Raw genomic sequence first — 22,795 nt, 5'->3', positions numbered from 1 at the left:
CTGTATGGTTAGTACTGCAAAATCCCTGGGTCATAAATTATGTTCAATTCCTCACTTTTTAAAAAAAGAAAATAGAGTTATTATATAATATATTCTGATCGTATTTTCTCCTTTTACAACTTCCCTAAGATCTTCCGGACCACTTAAACCCACACACTCATATACGTCCTTTCTGTCTCTCATAAGTAAGCAGTTAACCGTATAAGAAAACAACAACATAAACATAATAAGAAACACAGGAACAGATAAAAACAAAACAATACTAATAGAAACCTCAAAGAAAGACATAAAAGAAACACAGCTATCACAGAAACATTTTTACTTACACAGAAATTCCATAAAAACAGAAAATAATAGGCTATAATATATAAACAATAACATGTAAGGTTAAAATAATTCAAACAAGGCATTATGAGATAAAAAACCTCCAAAAATACATTGATCATTTATGTTTGCTATTTACTTCTAGGCATGGGGCCTGCCAATAAGTATGGTTGGTAATACTAGCTAGACAGCATTGGAGAAAACTGACTTTCCCTTGGAAGGGATTAACAATCAGAGATTGTTTCTGCATTAAGTGTGAGGCTTCTGTCCATATCCCCACTTTGCCGTGGAAACCCAACTGCCTCAGACCCATGCACAGTACCTTCCAGTACACTGAACACTAGTCAGTAGAGATGAAGGTTCTCAGTTGCCACCAGCTCAACTTCTCCATGTTCTGTGACATATGTATGCTTTTTCTTCAGCAATGCAGCTATGCAGCCTTACTATCCGTTTCTGGAGAGCAATGGATATTGCCAGAGACAGACTGAGTTACCTGAGTTCTTCTTTGGGACATTTTGGTATGAACTCAATTAGACATAACACATTCCTGGTGCTGAAGGTTTCATTTGGTGGCAAGATATAGCTAGTGGAGATGTGTCTCCCCCATTATTTGGTGATTGCATTATGATTCCTGTCACATATGTATGTATTTTATAAAACAGTTCTACATGAACCCTCAATTCACCCTTGGTTTTAGCTATCTCTTCTCATACTCCCAGCCTTAACCATTCTTTGTTGCATTTTCCATTTAATCCTCCAGGGAGAGTTTCTCCATCTGTCTTTCTATAAATCTGGAATGCATCCAAGCTGATTATGGTGCATAATCTTTCTATATGCTACTGGAATTAGGGCTGAAATATTTTTAATGAGTTTTTTTTAATATATGTTCTTAACAGAAATTGCTCTATACTCTTCCCTTTTGGGTCTTGGTGTGGATTACGTATTGAGGTGTGTCCTTGTGAAAAATAATTACACTTTGTATTTTTTCTTTCTATATTGCAGAATAATTAGAGGTATTAGCAATGATATTTATATGAAAGATTGTAATCGTCTGTGTTAAATCTAATTTTCTCTAACCTTTTTTGTTTGAATGATTTAATTAGTGCCTCTATTTCACTAGTTCTAATATAATTACTTATCCAGTTTTGATTTAAATTTAGTAGGTTGCATATAAGTTTATCTGTTTATTTCAGGTTTTCTATTTTCTTGGAGCACAGACTTTTAAAATATGTCCTTACAATTCTCTGGGGGTTTTTTTGTTGTTGTTGTTTTTGTTGTTGTTGTGTGTTTTTCCTCCCATGTATAATCTGTAATTCTATTAATTTGGATATCCTCTCTATATGTTAGTGTTAATTTGGCTAAGTATCAATCTTACCTATTTTCTTTTCATTGTTTTGTTTCATTCTGTTTTATTGATGTCATCTGTAAATTTGATTGTTTCTTGCTTCCTAATCCTTTGTAACTTCGTTTTTCTTTTCATTGTATTGCATTAAAGTATGTCATTAAGCTGCTCATATGTGATCTCTCCAGTTTTTATATGTAAATAGTTGGTGCTTTGCATTTGACTCTAAAACTGACTTCCTGTGTCTTATCTATTTGGGTAAATAGTATTTTCACTTGATTTCAATTTTTTTTTAAAATGGTTTTAGTTTTTAATTTCCTTCTTAATTTCTATCTTGAATCAATTTTCTGTCAGCAGTGACTTGCTCACTTTTAACATGTTTTTAAACTACTATTGTTCTTGTTTTCATGTAGTTTTAATCTGTGGTGGTCATGTAGGGTATAGGGTGTGATTTAAATTTTTTCCTTACTGTTGATACTTGCTTTATTTTCAAGACTTTGGTCAATTTTGGAAGAAATTCTATGAGCTATTGAAAAGAAAGTATATTCTGAGTTTGGGTTAAATCTTCTCTAAAAGTCTGCTAAGCTTATATACATGTGAAATCTTTTAGCTACAGCTTTTTTCGGGTTAATTTTTGTCTGGATCACCTGTAAATTACTGAGAGTGAGGTCCTGAAGCCTCCCACTACCACTGTGTGGAGGTCAATATACTTTTCTATCTGTAATAGTATTTCTTTTATGAAGACAGTTACTTTTGTGCTTGGTATATGAATGCTTAAAACAGCAATAGCTTTTTGGCAGGTTTTTTTTTTTTTTTTTCAACTTTGCTGACTATGTAGTGTTCCCTGTCTGTTCTGATTAGTTTTTAGTCTATTTTGTTTTGTTTTTTGTCAGATATTAAAACTGTTACACCTGCTTGGTTTTTGTCTCCATTTGCTTTCAACATGCTTTTTCTTTCTTTTATCCCGAGGTAATGTTTATTTTTGACTTTCAGATCTTGTTCTTGGATATCACAGAATGATGCATCCTGCTTTTTTCTTTGATTCTTTGTTAATTATACTTTATTCACTTTGTATCGCCCTGTGGTTGCCTCTGTCCTCCAGTCCCAATTTCTCCCTTCCTCTCCCCTCTGCACAAATGCCACTCCCCAAGTCCACTGATAGGGGAGGACTTATTTTCCTTCCTTCTTTTCCTAGTCAGTTAGGCCACATCAGGAGTAGCTCCATTGTCTTCTTCTATTGCCTGGTAATGCTGCTTCACCCTTCTGGGGGCCAGGGGTTAATGAAAGAGCAGGCCAAACAGTTCATGGAGAATATGTTTCAGGCCCTCTCTTTTCTAGAACCTACATTGAGAAATCAGGCTTTATTTAATGGCTCTGTCTTCATGATTTATCTTATAGCTCCCATTTTTCTTTTCAAATTTCATAATTTTTTTCCTTTCCTTGGCTGCAAATTTCGTGATTTACTGGTTCTTAATTACTGAATAGTATTCCAGTGTGTAAATTTTCCACAATTTCTGCATTCATTCCTCAGTTTATGGACATCTGGGTTGATTCCAGATTCTGACAATTACGAATAAAGATACTAGGAACGTAGTAGAACAAATGTCCTTGTTGTGTGCTTGAATATCTTTTGGATATATGTCAAGGAGTAGAATGGCTGGATCTTGAGGAGGCACTATTCCTAATTGTCTGAGAAAGATCCAAATTGATTTCCAAAGTGCATGTACATTTTCCATTCCCACTAGCAATGAATTAGGTCTCCCTTTTCTTTACGTTCACTCCAGCATGTTTTGACACTGGACTTTTTGATCTGAGCCATACTGACAGGTGTAAGATCATCCTGAGTGAGGTATCCCCAAAGCAGAAAGACATACTTGATATATAACTTAGTTATTTGTGGACGGTAGACATAAGATATCGGATAAACATACATAATAGGTATATCAAAGGTAGCTAAGCATGAAGGAGGACCCTGAGTTAGATGAGCAAGCCTCACTCAGACAGCCAATTTGGAAGAGTGAACAGCCAATTGGGAAGAGCCAACAGGGAAGAGCACAGGAGCCTACAACAGAGAGCCACTGATAGATTCTACCCAGCAGGGTATCAGAGCACATGCTGAGACTCACAGACATAATTTGGGTAGAGTGGAGGGTACCTTATAAAACAAGGAGGAGATAAAAATACCTTGAGGGGACAGGAGCTCCTCAAGGAGAGCAACAGAAACAAAAAAAATCTGTGCAACGGGTCTATTCTTAGATGAATGTTCCAACCAAGAAATTTGCTTCGAGATAACTTAGAATTCAAGCAGGGATGTAGCCCATGGCATCTCGGGTCACAAAGGAAGAAAATGTAGCTTGTTTTGATGAGACATGATAGGCTAGGATCAGATGGAAAAGGAGGAAAACCTCCCCTATCAGTGGACTTAGGGAGGGGCATGGGAGAAGAGGAGGGATGGAGGAAGGTTGGGATTGGGAAGGGATATGGCAGGGGTATAAAGCTGGGATACAAAGGGAGTAAACTGTAATTAATTATAAAGTAATTTTTAAATTAAAATAAAACAAAATATATTAAAACAAGTAAATGGAGATTGTAACACTAACATGTTATAAAATTCTAGGATGTATAATGGTATTGCAAATAAGTATTATTTTTTTTCAAGTCATCCTGTTTGAATCAAGACATATGCAACCAGATTAATAATGTCATAATTAAAATATAATTTCAACCTTTCCCCACTTCCATTTCCTCCCTTCAACCTTCCCCCTTTCTTCCTGCCTTTATATCTTCTAAAATTCATGACTTTATTAAATTCATATTTATTGTTACATGTACATGTAAAAAGATAAATATAGTCATACAACACACTAAATTTAAGTCCTGTTGCTTTGTGAATATGATTCCAGTGCAGAACACTTGGTATTGGATTACTAACTTGTGGTGTCTTTTGGGGGTAGTAGAATGTCCTCTACCAGCAGTTATTATTTGCCTTTAGTTCTGTGTTTATTGATGAGTCACTCATCCCACATCAACAAGTGTATTAATGTCCTTTTTTTCGTTTTGTTCTTTGTTTTGTAAAAGTATTGCTAAAACAAAAAAAGAAAGAAAAAATGTAAAAGTATTGTTATCATCACCACACATCCAAAATTTCCCATCCTCCTTGCACCCTGGAAAGTCCAGGGAGAACTTATCAGTTCTATCTAAAATATACATCATATGTTTTAAGCATGCCTGTCACATTTTAGAGTTCTGGTTAAGTATTTACTATATTCATGAAAAATAAAATTAAAAAAAAGAAAAATAAAAACAGGAAACGAAATCTCTAACATAAATCCTGTACTAAGGAGCTGTGATACAGAGCTATTTATTCATTCGTTCACTTATTTGCTATTATAAACTGTGTTGTGCTGGGGAATAGAAACTTAATTTGAATTTCATGCTTAGACACACAATAGGCTCTACCACTGTGATATGCCATTTCTGCAGCTCCCAAGTAGAATTTTGAAATAGTTAAAAATCTTTTTCACTGTTGCTCTCCTTGTGGAGACCCTGTCCTCTCCAGCTCTTACTATTTCCCAGTTCTTAACTAAAATTCAATTCACTCTGCCAAACAGTTGCCCATCAGGCTCAGCATCTGCTTTGATAGTCTGTAGGGCAGAGGCTTTCAGAGGCTCTCTGTGGTAGGTTCCTAGGTTGTTTCCTGTTTTCTTCTTCTTCTGATGTCCATCCTCTTTGCCTTTCCGGATGTGTATTGGACATTTTAGTTAGGGTCCTCTCTCTTGCTTAGTTTCTTTCGATGCACAGGTTTTAGTGGGTTTGTCCTATGTTGTATGTCTATATGAGTGAGTATATACCATGTGTGTCTTTTTGCTTCTGGGACAACTCACTCAGGATGATCCTTTCCAGATCCCACCATTTACCTGCAAATTTCATGATTTCCTTACTTTTCATTGGTGAGTAATATTCCATTGTGTAGATGTACCACAATTTCTGCATCCATTCTTCAGTTGAGGGGATCTGGGTTGTTTCAAACTTCTGGCTATTACAAATAAAGCTGCTACAAACATAGTTGAGCAAATGTCCTTTTTGTGTACTTGAGCCTCTTTTGGATATATGCCCAGTAGTGGTATGGCTGGATCTTGAGGAAGTGCCATTCCTAGTTGTCTGAGAAAACGCCAGATTGATTTCCAGAGTGATTGTACAAGTTTACATTCCCACCAGCAGTGCAGAAGGGTTCCCCTTTCTCCACAACCTCTCCAGCATGTGTTGTCACTTGAGTTTTTGATCTTGGCCATTCTCATGGGTGTAAGGTAAAATCTCAGGGTTGTTTTGATTTGCATTTCCCCAATGGCTAGTGAGGTTGAGCATTTCTTTAAGTGCTTCTTTGCCATTCGGTATTCCTCTACAGAGAATTCTCTGTTTAGCTCTGTTCCCCATTTTTTTAAGGAGATTACTTGGTGTGTTGCTTTTCAGCTTCTTTAGTTCTTTATATATACTGGATATGACTCCTCTGTCAGATAAAGGGTTGGTGAAGATTTTTTTCCTAATCTGTAGGCGGTTGCTTTGTTTTGATGACGGTGTCCTTTGCTTTACAGAAGCTTTTCAGTTTCATGAGGTCCCATTTATTGATTGTTGCTCTTAGAGCCTGTGCTGTTGGTGTTCTGTTCAGGAAGTTTTCCCCTGTACCAATGAGTTCTAGGGTATTTTCCACTTTTTGTTCAAGCCGATTTAATGTGTCTGGTTTTATGTTGAGGTCTTTGATCCACTTGGACTTCAGTTTTGTGCAGGGTGACAAGTATGGATCTATTTTCATTTTTCTACATGTAGACATCCAGTTAGACCAGCACCATTTGTTGAAGATGCTATCTTTTTTCCATTATATGGTTTTGGCGTCTTTTTCAAAGATCAGGTGTCCATAAGTGTGTGGGTTTATTTCTGGGTCCTCTGTTAGGTTCCATTGATCCAACATTCTGTTTCTATGCCAGTACCATGCAGTTTTTAAAACTGTTGCTCTATAGTACAACTTAAGATCAGGGATGGAAATACCTCCAGAAGATCTTTTATTGTAGAGGATTGTTTTAGCAATTCTGGGTTTCTTGTTATTCCATATGAAGTTGAGAATTTTTCTTTCCAGGTCTGTAAAGAATTGTGTTGCAAATTTGATGGGCATTGCATTGAATCTGTAGATTGCTTTTGGTAAGATGGCCATTTTTACTATGTTAATCTTGCCAAGCCATGAGCATGGGAGATCTTTCCATCTTCTCATATCTTCTTCTAATTCTTTCTTCAGAGATTTGAAATTTTTTTCATACAAGTCTTTGACTTCCTTGGTTAGGGTTACTCCGAGGTACTTTATGTCCTTTGTGGCTATTGTGAAGGGTGTTGTTTCCCTAATTTCTTTCTCAGCCCTTTTGTCTTTTGTATACAGGAGGCCTACTGATTTTTTTGAGTTCATTTTGTATCCGGCCACTTTGCTGAAGGTGTTTATCAGCTGTAGGAGTTCCCTGGTAGAGATTTTGGGGTCACTCTCATATACTATCATATCATCTTCAAATAGTGATAATTTGACTTCTTCCTTTCCAATTTGTATCCCCTTGATCTCCTTCAACTGTCTTATTGTTCTAGCAAGGACTTCCAGCACTATGTTGAAGAGATATGGAGAGAGTGGGTAGCCTTGTCTTGTCCCTGATTTCAGTGGGATTGCTTTAAGTTTCTCTCCATTCAGTTTGATGTTGGCTATAGGCTTGCTGTATATTGCCTTTACTATGTTTAGATATGTGCCTTGTATCCCTGATCTCTCCAATACTTTGAACATGAATGGATGTTGGATTTTGTCAAATGCTTTTTCAGCATCTAGGGAGATTATCATGTGTTTTATTTTCTTTCAGTTTGTTAATATGGTGGATCACATTGATGGATTTCCGTATATTGAACCACCCCTGCATACCTGGGATGAAGCCTACTTGGTCATAGTGGATGGTATCTTTGACGTGTTCTTGGATTTGGTTTGCAAGTATTTTATTAAGTATTTTTGCATCAATGTTCATAAGGGAGATTGGCCGGAAATCTCTTTCTTTGTTGAGTCTTTGTGAGGTTTAGGTACCAAGGTGAGTGTGGCTTCATAGAATGAATTTTGTAATATTCCTTCTGTTTCTATTTTGTGGAATAGTTCGAAGACAATTGGTGTTAGCTCTTCTTTGAAGGTCTGGTAGAATTCTGCGCTGAAGCCATCTGGTCCTGGGATTTTTTGGAGGGGAGACTTTTGATGACCGCTTCTATTCCTTTGGGGGATATAGGACTATTTAGTTAATTTACCTGGTCGTGTTTCAGCTTTGGTAAGTCAAATCGATCAAGAAAATTGTCCATTTCATTTAGATTTTCAAATTTTATGGCATATAGACTTTTGAAGTAAGTCCTAATGATTGCTTGGATTTCCTCAGTGTCTGTAATTATATCCCTCTTTTCATTTCTGATTTTATTGATTTGGGTTGTGTCTCTCTGCCTTTTAGTTAACCTGGCTAAGGGTTTGTCGATCTTGTTGATTTTCTCAAAGAACCAGCTCTTGGTTTCATTGATTCTTTGAATTGTTTTATTTGTTTCCAATTGATTGATTTTAGCCCCGAGTTTGATTATTTCCAGCCGTCTACTCCTTCTTGGTGTGTCTGTTTCTTCTTTTTCTAGGGTTTTTAAGTGAGCCATTAGGGTGTTTGAATGAGCTGTCTCGAATTTCTTCTTGAAGGCACTTAGTGCTATGAAGTTTTCTCTTATCACTGCTTTCATTGTGTCCCACAAGTTTACGTATGTTGTGTCTTCATTTTCATTGGTTTCTAGAAAGACTTTAATTTCTTTCTTTATTTCTTCCCTGACCGAGCTGTCATTTAGTAACAAGTTGTTCAGTTTCCACGTGTGTGTAGGCTTTTTGTTATTTCTGTTTTTGTTGAGGTCCAGCTTTATTCCATGGTGATCAGAAAAGATACATGGGATTATTTCAATCTTCTTGTATCTGTTGAGGCTTGCTTTGTGACCCACTATATGGTCTATTTTGGAGAAGGTTCCATGAGGTGCTGAGAAGAATGTATATTCTTTTGTGTTTGTGTGTAGAGTTCTGTAATGTCTGTTAGTTCCATTTGATTCATGACCTCTGTCACAGACATTGTTTCTTTGTTTAATTTCTGTTTTGTTGACCTGTCCTTTGTTGAGAGTGGGGTGTTGAAGTCTCCCACTATTAATGTGTGGGGATCTATATGTGCTTTCAATTTTATCAATGTTTCTTTCACAAATGTGGGTGCCCTTGTATTTGGGGCATAGATGTTCAGGATTGTGATGTCTTCCTGGTGGAATTTTCCCTTGATGAGTATGAAGTGTCCTTCCCCATCTCTTTTGATTAATTTTGGTTGAAAGTCTATTTTATCAGATATTAGAATGGCTACTCCTGCTTGCTTCTTGGGTCCGTTTGCTTGGAAAGTCGTCTTCCAACCCTTTATCCTCAGGTAATGTCTATCTTTGTGTCTTAGGTGTGTTTCTTGTATGCAACAGATTGCTGGGTTTTGTTTACGTATCCATTCTGTTAATCTGTGTCTTTTTATTGGAGAGTTGAGTCCATTGATGTTGAGAGAGATTAATGACCAGTGGCTGTTAGATCTCTTGATTTTGATGTTGGCTGCGGTCATACGGTTGTGTGCTTGGTTGCTTTTTGTTTTACTGTAGTGGGGTTATTTATTTCCTGTGTTTTCTTGAATGTAGCTAGCTTTCTTGGGTTGTATTTTCCCTTCCAGTGTCTTCTGTAATGCTGGATTTGTACGTAGGTATTTTTGAAATTTGTTTTTGTCATTGAATATCTTGCTTTCTCCATCTATGAGGACTGAGAGTTTTGCAGGGTATAGTAGCCTGGGCTGACATCTGTGTTCTCTTAGGGTCTGCATGATATCCGTCCAGGCCCTTCTGGCTTTCATAGTCTCTGTTGAAAAGTCAGGTGTGATTCTAATGGGTTTGCCATTATATGTTACTTGGCCTTTTTCCCCTGCAGCTTTTAGTATTTTTTCTTTGTTCTGTATACTTACTGTTTTGATTACTATGTAGCAGGAGGAATTTCTTTTCTGGTCAAATTTGTTGGGTGTTCTGTAGTCCTCATGTATTCTAATTGGCCTCTCCTTTAGCTTGGGGAAATTTTCTTCAATGATTTTGTTGAAAATATTTTCTGGGCCTTGGAGAAGGGAGTCTTCTTTTTCCTCTATACCTATTATTCCTCGGTTTTGTCTTTTCATATTGTCTTGGATTTCTTGGACGGTCTGTGTCAGGAATTTTTCGGATTTAACATTTTCTTTGACAGATCCATCGATTTCTTCCATTGTATCTTCTACACCTGAGATTCTTTTTTCCATATCTTGTAGTCTGTTGGTTATGCTTACCTCTATAGTTCCTGTTTTCTTCCCTAGATTCTTCCTTTCCATTATTTCCTCCGTTTTTTTTTTCTTTAATTTTTCCAATTCTATCTTCAGGTCTTGAGTTGTTTTGTTTACTTCCTTCACCTATCTGATTGTACTTTCCTGTTTTTCTTTTAGTTCCCTCAACTCTGTTTCTTTTTATTTCATTCAGTGCTTTAAGCATTTCCTTTCTAAAGGCCATAAACTGTTTGGCTGCAGCTTCCTCTATTTCTTTACAGTTTATCTTCCTCTATGTGTTTACGAATCTTATTTGTTTCCTCTGTTATCATCTTCATGAGCATCCTTGTTAGGTCATTTTCTTGGATTTCAGTTATGCTGGGGTGTCCAGGGCTACTTGCCCCCGGGTAACTGCGTTCTGGAGATGCCATATTGCTCAGTCTTTTGTTGCTTGAGCTTTTACGCTGGCCTCTACCCATTGTGCTATCTTAGGTGTTTGGGGTTATTTTCTGGTGGTTCCTGGGGATCCTGTGCTGGAGAGAATCCCCTTTGCAGAAAGCTGGTTTTTCCTGAAGGGTGTCTTCTCAGCTTTTTGGGTATAGTCCCTGGATGGCTGGTGTTTTTTCAGGAGTTGCTCACCTTAGGGATATAGACCTGAGTGGTAACTGTGGTCTTTGTTAGTCGAGAGGGTTCTCCTCTCACCCAGGGAAGTCCTGAGGGCAGCTGCCCTGTTTCTGGGTTTCTTGTTGTAAATTTAATGATCAGCTGCTGTGACCCAGTTGGACATCAGGCGCGCATCAACTGTTTGTGCCTGTGTCTGGAGCAAAGCTGAGTGCTGGCGCCTCGGCCCCACTAGTCTGCTAGACTTTTTCTAGGGAAGGATTGGGTGATTTAGGTCAGTACAGTTTCCTTCCTTCCCTGTGGATTCTCTGGAGACACGGACTCCCAGTGTCTTATTTTGCCCTGGTGCACACTGCTCAGTGTCCGCCAGCTGACTGGCCACAGAAACTGCCTGTGCCTGGAGCACATCTGTGTGATGGCGGCTCAGTCTCTGCCAGCTGTCTGGTGCGCAGAAACTGCCTGTGTCTGCTTTTGCGCCTTTGGGAACATGGGTGCCTCCCTAAGCTGGGTAATTTTCCTGGGACCTTTTCAGGTTCGGGGTGTTGGCTGAGTGCTCTGAGATCAGACCAGCCGTTTCCCTCCCTGTGTGTTTGCACTGGACAGGACAGTGAAACTCATTCGCTGGTGCCCTGGTGCCCACATTTCTATCTCAGGCAGCACGTCAGGTGCGCAGGCAGGCAGGGCTCAGTGCAGGAACCTGGGTCCCCAGTTCTGGCTCCGGGCTGTCTCCTGGGGTGCCCGTGGACCCCGGGGATGTCATCCTGGGGATGTCTGGGTGACCTAAGGCCGGTCCCAGTCATTTCCTGTACCCTGGGGTTATCTCTCGAATGCAAATTCCAGTCTCTGATAGTGTGTTGTGCAAGGTTCAGTCTGGGACCATGACCAGAGACACTGGCTTGTGGCTCTGGGCTAGGACTGGGGCTGGCGACCAGCAGCCAAATTGGCAGAACCGGGATGTCTTCCGCGGTTTAGCCAGGTGAGTAAAAAGCTGATTGAATCCCCCACCGTGGGGTATCCTCTCACCTGGGAAACACAATGACTGTGTTTTATGGCCGCGAATTCTGATTACTGCTCACTGTGCTGATCCTGCTGCTGCTGCTCAGAATGAGAGTCCTCCCGGTGCCGCCATCTTGCCCTTCCTCCCCTATTTTATTTTCTAAAAAAGACAACACAAACAAAGTGAGTCTAGATCTGCTCCAGTGCTGTACTGACTTCCTCAAGATGGTAGGCAATAAGACTTGGGTCCCGAGCCAGCTCTGCTCTGTAGTTTTCTCTGTCTGTGCTGTGTTTGCTGATTCTGACTCAGGTGAGTTGTGCAGTTGTGGAGCAGGCAGAATGGGGCCATATCTCCCCAGCAATACCAGAAGGTATCCTCTCTACAGGATGGTGAGAGTCAGTGCCATTAGCCACAACATCCTGAAAGGTTTCAACAAGATAGTGAAACTGGGCTTCTTGGTTAAGTGCCAGGAGCAGCTTGTATCCAGAAGGTGTTCACAGGACGGTGAGAGTGGGTGCCCAAGTTTGGAGTCTTACCCTCAGTACCAGAATTTTCCATTGAACAGGCAGTGAGAGTGAACAACCAAGTCAGAGCCAAGATCAATTTGTCGTAGGAATGTTTTCACTGAAGTTAGGATTTGCTGGATGGCCTAAGGCTGCATGTTCAGAGCTGCAAACGGATGTTTCCAGGAATGCATCCATAGCAGGTGGCCTTGGGCAGGAGTCTAGAATTTTATTTTATTTTTCCTGGAATGATCCTGGTGGCCGGAATTTGATCTTCACATATTCACATGGATTCTTCTTTCACCTGAGAAACAGACTGCAGGAGTTTGGAGCCCACAGGAAGACCTGCTGGTCACTCTCCTCCCAGTGCTGAGCTGCTATTTATAGACACTGTGTGGTTGGCCCTTCCATCTTGAGTCTTCCATTTAATTTGTCTTAGGCTTTGTTTTACTTGGGATAATGTTACAATTCCTAAAATCTGTGTGGACACCTTCTGAAGGGACCAATGTAGATTCCAAGATTCCTTTGATGTTATATTTGCATCAGATCCTGTGTCCACCTAACTTTCAATTTTAATTATATTTTGTTCTCATTTTAATCTTGGTCTGTGGTCATTCATAGCCGTTTGCTAAAACTACTTCCAAATCCACAAGTAAATCTATATCCTTGTGTTGTTTGATATCTCTCTGATTTTTTAAAAGGTAAACATTTTTTATTACAAACTTCCTTCAGAGATTTTCTCTTCCTGCTTGATAAATGTTTAGAAAAGTGAGTTTTCATTTTCAGATGACTCTAGAGTTCTTATCTATTCATTTCTGTGTGGTATTCTAGTTGGCTGTGCTTGATTATGAATTTGTAGGTCTTAGAAAATTTTCTGATATAATTCTGGTGAATGCATTCTCAATGTTTTTAGCTTTGGTTTTCAGCTCAGCTGTTGGATTCTTAGGTTGGCACCTTAGTAATTTATCACCACCCCTATTAACAAAGACAAACACATAACAAAGCTATGTGATACTTGATTCACTTAACTGTTTCTCTTTCTGTTCTTTGGAGCTTTTTAAAGATGTTCTCTCAACCATTTTGTGACTATCAAAACACTACCATATTTACATCTCTGGATTGGAGTTTATTCTTATGTAATCTGCACTGAAATAATTCATAGGAGCACCCAGACACAGCTTGTTATCTCTCATCCTATCTTTCAAGTAAAGGCAATGATTTTTGTGAAGTCCAAAATCATGAGGTGATGTTATTGAACTGACCATAAATGCATTTGTAGTAGAAAATGATACATATGCAACCAGCATTAGCAAATCTGTGAAATTTGATGTATATTTATTGTAAGGATAGCCGTTGAAAATGTGTTGAGATGATATTTAGCTATATTCTGATGATACCTTTACATAAAGAGTATTATCTTCAACAATTTCATATATCTAGTAGCAATTCCATTGGTTTTTTTTTATGAGCTATTGGTCATACACCTCTTTTCACAACAAATAGAAGTATAAAACTCTAATCAAATAGAACTTAATTGAAACAAATGTCTTCCCCAATAGGGCATACATAGATGCCATGAAATAGTTGTGGGTTACCAGAATTAAGAGTAAGTGTGGTGATGTATTCAACTAGCCTTGAGAGTCCAAAAATTCTGTTAGACATCCTAAAACACAAAGGATAGTGTCCCTGAACTGCTGTTAGGCTCCCAAACTGAAGAATATTGATGTTATGAAATTTATCCACAGGACTACAATTTTCTCCAAGTATGAAATGGGGGTGAATATTATCTTAAAAGACTCACTATAATCAGATATTTATTATTGTAGCCTTATGTCTGTCTGTGGAGGGTTTATTTTAACAATTTGTCTCTTTTGATTTTATTACAAGTATATAAGGCTAGGATCAATATACTCATTTGTTTTGAGAGGCAATTTATGTCACTTCTAGAGTCTAGCAACATTAAGAGCATTTAAACTAATTTAAACCTGTATACCTTGTTTAATTTTTTTATGATCTTCAACATTCCTATGACTTAACCTCATGAATTATGAAAACCACAACATTCAATGAACTATCAACAAGTAGTACTATAGAATCCAAGTGGGTTCCATTGTAATAGGATCAGGGACTCTATCTGACATGAACTGATTGGACTGCTCTTTAATTAACTCCCCATGAGGGATAAGCAGCATTACCAGTCCACAGAAGAAGACAATGCAGCCACTCCTGATGAGACCTAATTGACTAGAATCAGGAGGAAGAAAAAGAAGACCTAGCAATCAGTGGACATGAGGAGAAGCATGCATGCAGTGGGTGAAGGAAGGGAGGGATTGGGGCAGGAGGAGGGAAGGAACCACAGAGAGAATACAAAGTGAATAAAGTGTAATTACTAAAGCATTAAAAAAGAATACTGTAAATCATCATAAAAATGTAATTACCATGAACCTCAATGAATTTATTGACAAGTTTTCTATAGTAGTCTACGATGTTGTATGCTGAGAGAAATATTAAAATATAATATTTTTATTCTCATTTAATTTCTCTAAATTTATTTAGGATAAGATGAGTCTTTCTCAAGGGAAATGATCCAAACATTTCTTCTCCCTTTGCTTATAATACTAGGCTCTCAGCGACAACCCCTGTTCCCCTTACTAGTGGCTGGCTCTTTGATTATCTCCTTCTGATGGGCGAGCCATGGGAAGAGCCATACCATTCCAGAGGAAAACAGTGCAGCCAGTCCTGATGAGACCTCATAGGCTAGGGTCAGATGGAAGGGAAGGAGGACTGCCCCTATCTTTGGACTGGGGGAAAGGCATAAGAAGAGATCAGGGAGGAATGATAGAATTGGGAGGGTTCTAGAGAGGGGGCTACAGTTGTGATACAAAATGAATCAAGTAAGCGTATCTTTTCTTCAAGATCCTGGTATAACACACCTAGACATATATCCAGACGATGCTCAAGTATGCAAAAAGGACATTTGCCAAACCATGTTTGTAGCTGGTGTGTTCCTAACAGCCAGAACCAGGAAACAACCCAGATGCCCCTCAGTAGAGAAATGAATACAGAAATTGTGGTACATATACACCATGGAATATTACTCCGCAGTCAAAAACAAGAAATCATGAAATTTGCAGGTAAATGGTGGGAACTGGAAAAGATCATTCTGAGGGAGGCATCCCAGTATCAGAAAGAAACATGTGGTGTATACTCACTCATAAGTGGTATTAGACATAAAATATTGGATAAACATACTAAAATCTCTACACCTAAAGAAACTAATCAAGACAGAACACTCTGGCTGAGTTGTTCAATCCACATTCAAAATGTAAAAGAGGATGGACATCAGAAAAGGGAGAAATCAGGGAACAGGTGAGTAGCCTCCCACAGAGGGCCTCTGAAGAGCCCTACACTGCAGGGTATCAGAGCATATGCTGAGATTTAGAGCCAGACTTTGGGCCTAGTGCAGGGAATTTTATGAATAAAGGGGGAGATAGTAAGACCTGGAGGGGAAAGGAGCTACACAAAGAGAGCAACAGAAGCAAAAACTCTGGGCACTGGGGTCTTTTCTGAGACTGATACTCCAACCAAAGACCATTTATAGAGGTAACCTAGAACCCTGAACAAATGTAGCCCAATGGAAGTTCAGTGTCCAAGTTGGTTCCATAGAAATGGGGACAAGGATTGTAACTGATTGGCCTGCTCTTTAATCACCTCTCCCTGAGGGGTCTGCAGCCTTACCAAGCCACAATTAAGATGCAGCAGCCACTCCAGATAGGTCCTGATAGATTAGGAATAGAAGGAAGGACAGGAGGACCTCCCCTGTTGGTGGGCTTGGTGGGACATGGGTGGAGATGGGGGAAGGAGAGTGGGATTGGGAGGGGAGGAGAGACAGAGGTATAGAGGGGATACAAGGTGAATAAATTGTAATTGATGAAATGAAAAACACCAATACAATTGTTTACAGACCTTGAAAGAACAATTGTCAATTTAATATGGAAAACAAAGACACTCAGATTTGCTAAGACAATCCTGTACAGCAACAGATCATCAGAAGATATCTCCATCCCTGAGCTAAAACTGGACTACAGAGAAATAGTTATAATACCTGTATGGTACTGGCATAGAAACACGATGGTGGATCAATGAAAGTGAATAGAATACCCAGAAATAAACTCACACACCTATGCGTTTTTGATTTTTGTCAAAGAAGCCAAAACCATACAATGTATAAAGACAGCATTTTCAACAAATGGTGCAGGTCTTACTGGATTTCTACCTATGAAAAAATGCAAATGCATCAATATTTATCACCGTGCATGAAACTCAAGTACAAGTGGAAAAAAGACCTGAATATTATATCTTAAAATTAGTAAAAGAATAGTGTTTGCCCAAATTAGTCAAAGTTCTTTTCTAGAAAATTATTTTTCTTTTTTTTTTTTTTGATGTGTAATTTAAGGTTTAATAGTGTTTCTTTTTATCAGTTACATTTAATTAACTCTGTATCCCAGCCATTTCCCAATCGCTCATTCCCTCCCAGTCCTTCCATCCCTCCCTCATCTCCACCGTGCCCCTTTCCAAGTCCATTGATGGGGGGTGGACATCTTCCTCATTCATCTGATCCTGTTTTATCAGGTATCCTGAGGACTGGCTGCAAAGCCCTCCTCTGTGGCCTAACAGGACTGCTCCTCCCTTCGGGGGTGGGGAGACCAAAGAGCCAGTCATTGAGTTCCTGTTAGAAATAGTCCCTGTTCCCCTCACTTTGGGAAACCAATTGGTAACTGTGCTACCACAGGCTACATCTGAGTGGAGGTTCTAGGTTATATCCATACATGGTCCTTGGTTGAATGTCAGTCTCAGAAAAGACCCTGTGCCCAGATATATTTGGTCCTTGTGGAGCTCCTATCCTTTCCCCATCAGACTAACTCCCCTTCTTTCTTATGATTCCCTGTACTCTGCCAAAGGTTTGGTCATGAGTCTTTGCTTTGAAAACACTGCTAGTTAGAGTCTTTCAGATGCGCTCAGTAGACTCCTGTCATACGTTCAATGCACATCCCATCTGTCTTTCTAAACGAGGATTGATCATCTTACCCCATGTCTGCTCAATTGATTATTTTTTTAGGTGTATAGATTTCATTATGTTTATCCTATTTTATAGGTCTATATAAGTGAGTATATCCCATGTTTGTCTTTCTCCTTCTGGGATATTTCACTCAGAATGATCTTTTCTAGATCCCACCATTTGCCTGCAAATTTCATGATTTCCTCCTTTTTGATTGCTGAGTAGTATTCTATTCTGTAAAAATACCACAATTTCTGTACCCATTCCTCTGTTGATGGACATCTGGGTTGTTTCCAGGTTCTGGCTATTACACATAAAGCTGCTATAAACATGGTTGAGCAAGTATCCCTTTTGTGTACTTGCACGAACTTTGGGTATATACCTAGGAGTGGTATAGCTGGGTCTTGAGGAAGCATTAATCCTAATTGTCTTAGAAAGAGACAGATAGCTTTCCAGAGTGGTTGTATCAGTTTACATTCGCACCAGCAGTGGAGGAGGGTTCCCCTTTCTCCACAACCTCTCCAGCATGTGTTATTGCTTGAGTTTTTCATCTCGGCCATTCTGATGGGTGTAAGGTGATATCTCAGGGTCGTTTTGATTTGCATTTCCCTGATGGCTAATGAGGATGAGCCTTTCTTTAAGTGTTTTTCTGCCATTAGATATTCCTCTGTCGAGAATTCTCTGTTTAGCTCTGTTCCCCGTTTTTTAATTGGATTACTTGGATTGCTCCTTTTCAGCTTCTTTAGTTCTTTGTATATACTGGATATTAGTCCTCTTTCAGATAAAGGGTTAGTGAAGATTCTTTCCCAATCTGTAGGTAGTCGTTTTGTTTTGATGACGGTGTCCTTTCCTTTACAGAATCTTCTCAGTTTCATGAGGTCCCATTTATTGATTGTTGCTCATAGAGCCTGTGCTGTTGGTGTTCTGTTCAGGAAGTTGTCTCCTGTGTCTATGAGTTCTAGGCTGTTTCCCACTTTTTTTTCCAATTGATTTAGGGTATCTGGTTTTATGTTGAGGTCCTTGATCCACTCTGACTTTAGTTTCGTGCAGGGTGATAAATATGGATCTATTTTCATTTTTCTGCATTAAGACATCCAGTTGGTCCAGCACCATTTGTTGAAGATGCTGTCTTTTTTCATTGAATGGATTTGGCTTCTTTGTCAAATATCGAGTATTCATAGTTGTGTGGGTTTATTTCTGCGTCTTCTATGCGGTTCCATTGATCCTCCTTTATGTTTCTATTCCAATATCATGCAGTTTTTATTACTGTTGCCCTGTAGTACAGCTTGAGTTCAGGGATGGAGATACCTCCAGATGATCTGTTGTTGTACAGGATTGTTTTGGAGATTCTGGGTTTTTTGTTTTTCCAAATGAAGCTGAGAATCTTTTTTTTCAAGGTCTGTAAAGAATCGAGTTGGTATTTTGATGGGAATTGCATTGAATCTGTAGATTGCTTTTGGCAGGATGGCCATTTTCACAATGTTAATCCTACCAATCCATGAGCACGGGAGATCTTTCCATCTTCTGATATCTTCTTCGATTTCTTTCTTCAGACACTTGAAGTTTTTCTCAAACAGGTCTTTCACTTGCTTGGTTAGAGTCACACCAAGGTACTTTATGTTATTAGTGGCTATTGTGAAAGGTGTTGTTTCCCTAATTTCTTTCTCAGCCTTTTTGTCTTTGGTATATAGGACGGCTTCTGATTTTTTTGAGTTGATTTTGTATCCTGCCACTTTGCTGAAGGTGCTTATCAGCTGAAGGAGTTCTCTGGTTGAATTTTTGGGGTTGCTCATGTATACTATCATATCATCTGCAAATAGTGACACTTTGATCTCTTCCTTCCCGATTTGTATTCCCTTGACCTCCTTTAGTTGTCTTATTGCTCTGGCCTGGACTTCAAGTACTATGTTGAAGAGATATGGGGACAATGGTCAGCCTTGTCTTGTCCCTGATTTCAGTGGGATTGATTTAAGTTTCTCTCCATTGAGTTTGATGTTAGCTATAGGCTTGCTGTATATTGCCTTTACTATCTTTAGGTATGTGCCTTGTATCCCTGATCTCTCCAAGACTTTAAACATGAATGGATGTTGGACTTTGTCAAATGCTTTTTCTCCATCTAAAGAGATGATCATGTGGTTTTTCTCCTTCAGTTTGTTTATGTAGTGGATTACATTGATGGATTTCCCTATGTTGAACCACACTTGCATGCCTGGGATGAAGTGTACTTGGTCATGGTTGATGATATCTTTGATATGTTCTTGGATTCGGTTTGCAAGTATTTTACTGAGTATATTTGCGTCAATGTTCATAAGAGAGATAGGCCTGAAGTTCTCTTTTTTTGTTGGGTCTTTGTGTAGTTTAGGTATCAAGGTGACTGTGGATTCATAGAATGACTTTGGTAGTGTTCCTTCTGTTTCTATTTTGTGGAATAGCTTGAGGAGAATTGGAGTTAGCACTTCTTTGAAGGTCTTGTAGAATTCTGCGCTGAAGCCATCTGGTCCAGGGCTTTTTTTGGAGGGGACACTGTTTTTGACTACTTCGATTTCCTTGGGAGATATACGGCTATTCATTCTTTCTACCTGATCTTGACTTAGTTTTGGTAGATGGAATCTTTCAAGAAAATTATCCATTTCATTTAGATTTTCAAATTTTGTGGCATATAGGCTTTTGTAGTATGACCTAATAATTGTTTGGATTTCCTCAGTGTCAGTGGTTATGTCCCCATTTTCATTTCTGATTTTGCTGATCTGGATAGTTTCTCTCTGCTTTTTAGTTAGTTTGGCTAAGGGTTTGTCTATTTTGTTGATTTTCTCAAAGAACCAGCTTTTTTTTCATTGATTCTTTGGATAGTTTTATTTGTTTCTAATTGATTGATTTCAGCCCTTAGTTTGATTATTTCCAGACGTCTGCTCCTCTTGGGTGTATCTGCTTCTTTTTTTTTTTCTAGGTTTTTCATTTGGGCCATTAAGTTGTTTGTATGTGATGTTACGAATTTCTTCTTGCAGGCACTTAGTGCTATAAATTTTCCTCTGAGCACTGCTTTCACTTTGTCCCATAAATTTGGGTATGTTGTGCCTTCCTTTTCATTGAATTCTAGGAAGTCTTTAATTTCTTTCTTTATTTCTTCTTTAACCCAGCTGTCATTGAGTAGTAAGTTGTTCAGTTTCCATGTGCGTGTTGGCATTTGTTGTTTCTGTTGTTGTTAATGTCTAGCTTTAGTCCATGGTGGTCAGATAGTATACAAGGGATTATTTCAATTCTTTTGTATCTGTTGAGGCTTGCTTTGTGACCCACTAAATGGTCTATTTTGAAAAAGGTTCCATGCGGTGCTGAAAAGAAGGTTTACTCTTTTGAGTTTGGGTGAAACGATCTGTAGACGTCTATTAGGTCCATTTGATTTAGGGATTCTGTGAGTGCTTTTATTTCCCTATTTGGTGTCTGTCTAGTTGATCTGTCCCTTGGTGAGAGTAGAGTGTTGAAGTCTCCCACTACTGTTAGGATCAATGTATGATTTAAGCTTTAATAATGTTTCATTTACGAATGTCGGTGCTCTTGTATTTGGGGCATAGATATTCAAGATTGTGATGTCCTCTTGGTGGATTTTTTCCTTTGATGAGAATATAGTGGCCCTCCTTATCTTTTTTGATTAACTTGGGTTGAAAGTCTATTTTATTAGATATTAGGATGGCTACTCCAGCTTGTTTTCTGGAACCATTTGCTTGAAAAACAGTTTTCTAGCCCTTTACTCCGAGGTAGTGTTTATCTTTGTTGCATAGGTGTGTTTCTTGGATGCAACAGAATGTTGGATCCTGTTTCCATAACCATTCTGTTAGCCTGTGTCTTTTTATTGGTGAGTTGAGTCCATTGATATTGATAGATAATAGTGACCAATGCATGTTGCTTCTTTTTGTAATGGAGTCGGTGATCTAACCCTGTTTCATTGCTTGTGTTCTTTTCATTTTTGTTGGGATATTATCTGTATGCCCTGTTTTCTTGGGTGAATTTGTTTTCATTGGATTGGAGTTTTCCTTCTAGTATCTTCTGTAGGGTTGGTTTGCTGTGTAGATATTGTGTAAATTTAGCTTTGTCATGGAATGTTTGGTTTCCTCCATCTATGTTGGTTGAAAGCTTTGCAGGGTATAGTAGTCTGGGTTGACATATGTGATCTCTTAGAGTTTCCATGATACTTGCCCAGGCCCTTCTGGCTTTCATAGTTTCTGATGAGAATTCCGGTGAGATTCTGATACGTCTACCTTCATATGTTACTTTGCCTTTTTCCATTGCTGCTTTTAATATCTTTTCTTTGTTCTGTAGATTTAGTGTTTTGACTATGATGTGACGTGATGTGTTTCTTTTCTGGTCTAGTCTCTTTGGAGTTCTGTAGGCCTTTTGTATATTTATGGACATCTCTTTCTTTAAGTTGGGAAAATTTTCTTCTATGATTTTCTTGAAAATATTTTCTGGACCTTGGAGCCTGGAGTCTTCTTTTTCATGAATTCCTATTATTCTTAGATTTTGTCTTTTCATAGCATCCTTGATTTCTTTGATATTTTGTGATTGGAACTTTTCTAATTTTACTTTTTCTTTGAGAGAAGTATCCATTTCTGCAAGTGTGTCTTCAGCTCCAGAGATTCTCTCTTCCATCTCTTGTATTCTGTTGGTGATGCTTACTTTTGTGGTTCCTGATCTTTTCTCCAAGTTCTCCAGCTCAAGGGTTTTCTCATTTTGTGTTTTCTTTATTGATTCTAATTCTGTTTTCATGCCTTGCCCCATTTCTTTCATGTGTTTGAATTTGGATTCCTGTCTCTCTACGATGGCCTCTATTTCTTTTTTCATTTCCTTCTTATATGCCACTAATTTTTCCTCTACTTGTGTATCTATTTGTTTGGCTATGTTTTCCTGTGTTTCTTTAAGGATATTGTCTATTTCTTCTTTCTTTGCCTCCAATTGACTGGCCATCTCTTTGAAAGACTTGTTCATTTCCTCCTTATGAGCCTCAAATAATTGGGCAAGCATGCCTTTAAAATCATTTTCCTGTGCTTCTGCTGAATTGGTGTATCCATCGATTTTGGAGTTTGCTGGTGAAGTCATGATGTCCTGATTTATGTTGGAAGTGTTCTTTCACCTACCCCTGGCCATTGGCTTATCTGAAACATTCCCTGTTTGTTTTTGGATTCTGCAGATCAGACTGGTGCTGTCTCTCTCTGGCATATGGAGAGTTCTTCAGGAAGCTGAGAACTCTCAGCGTGTGCTGAGGACTAGCTGTTCCTGTGGGAGGAAAGTAAGCAGGCACAAACAGGGCAAATGCAAGCATGTCTGTGTGTGTGTGTGTGTGTGTGTGTGTGTGTGTGTGTGTGTAAGTGTGAGTGGACGTGTGTCTCGAGGGACAGAGTGATGGCTAATGTTGAACCCTTGAGTGTGTGGGAGGGGCGCTGCACTGTATATGTCACAGGCACTAATGATGATCGCAGTGCAATTTCTGGCATTAACTGCCTTAACTTTTCAGTTAGACCCACAGGGCAGGAACTTCAATGTCCCTATTGCCCCTCTGTTTCCCAAAGTGGGTATGTG

Source organism: Meriones unguiculatus, assembly GCF_030254825.1.
Source record: "Meriones unguiculatus strain TT.TT164.6M chromosome X unlocalized genomic scaffold, Bangor_MerUng_6.1 ChrX_unordered_Scaffold_31, whole genome shotgun sequence".
NCBI classification, from domain to species: Eukaryota; Metazoa; Chordata; class Mammalia; order Rodentia; family Muridae; genus Meriones; species Meriones unguiculatus.
This window is presented reverse-complemented; position numbering follows the sequence as displayed.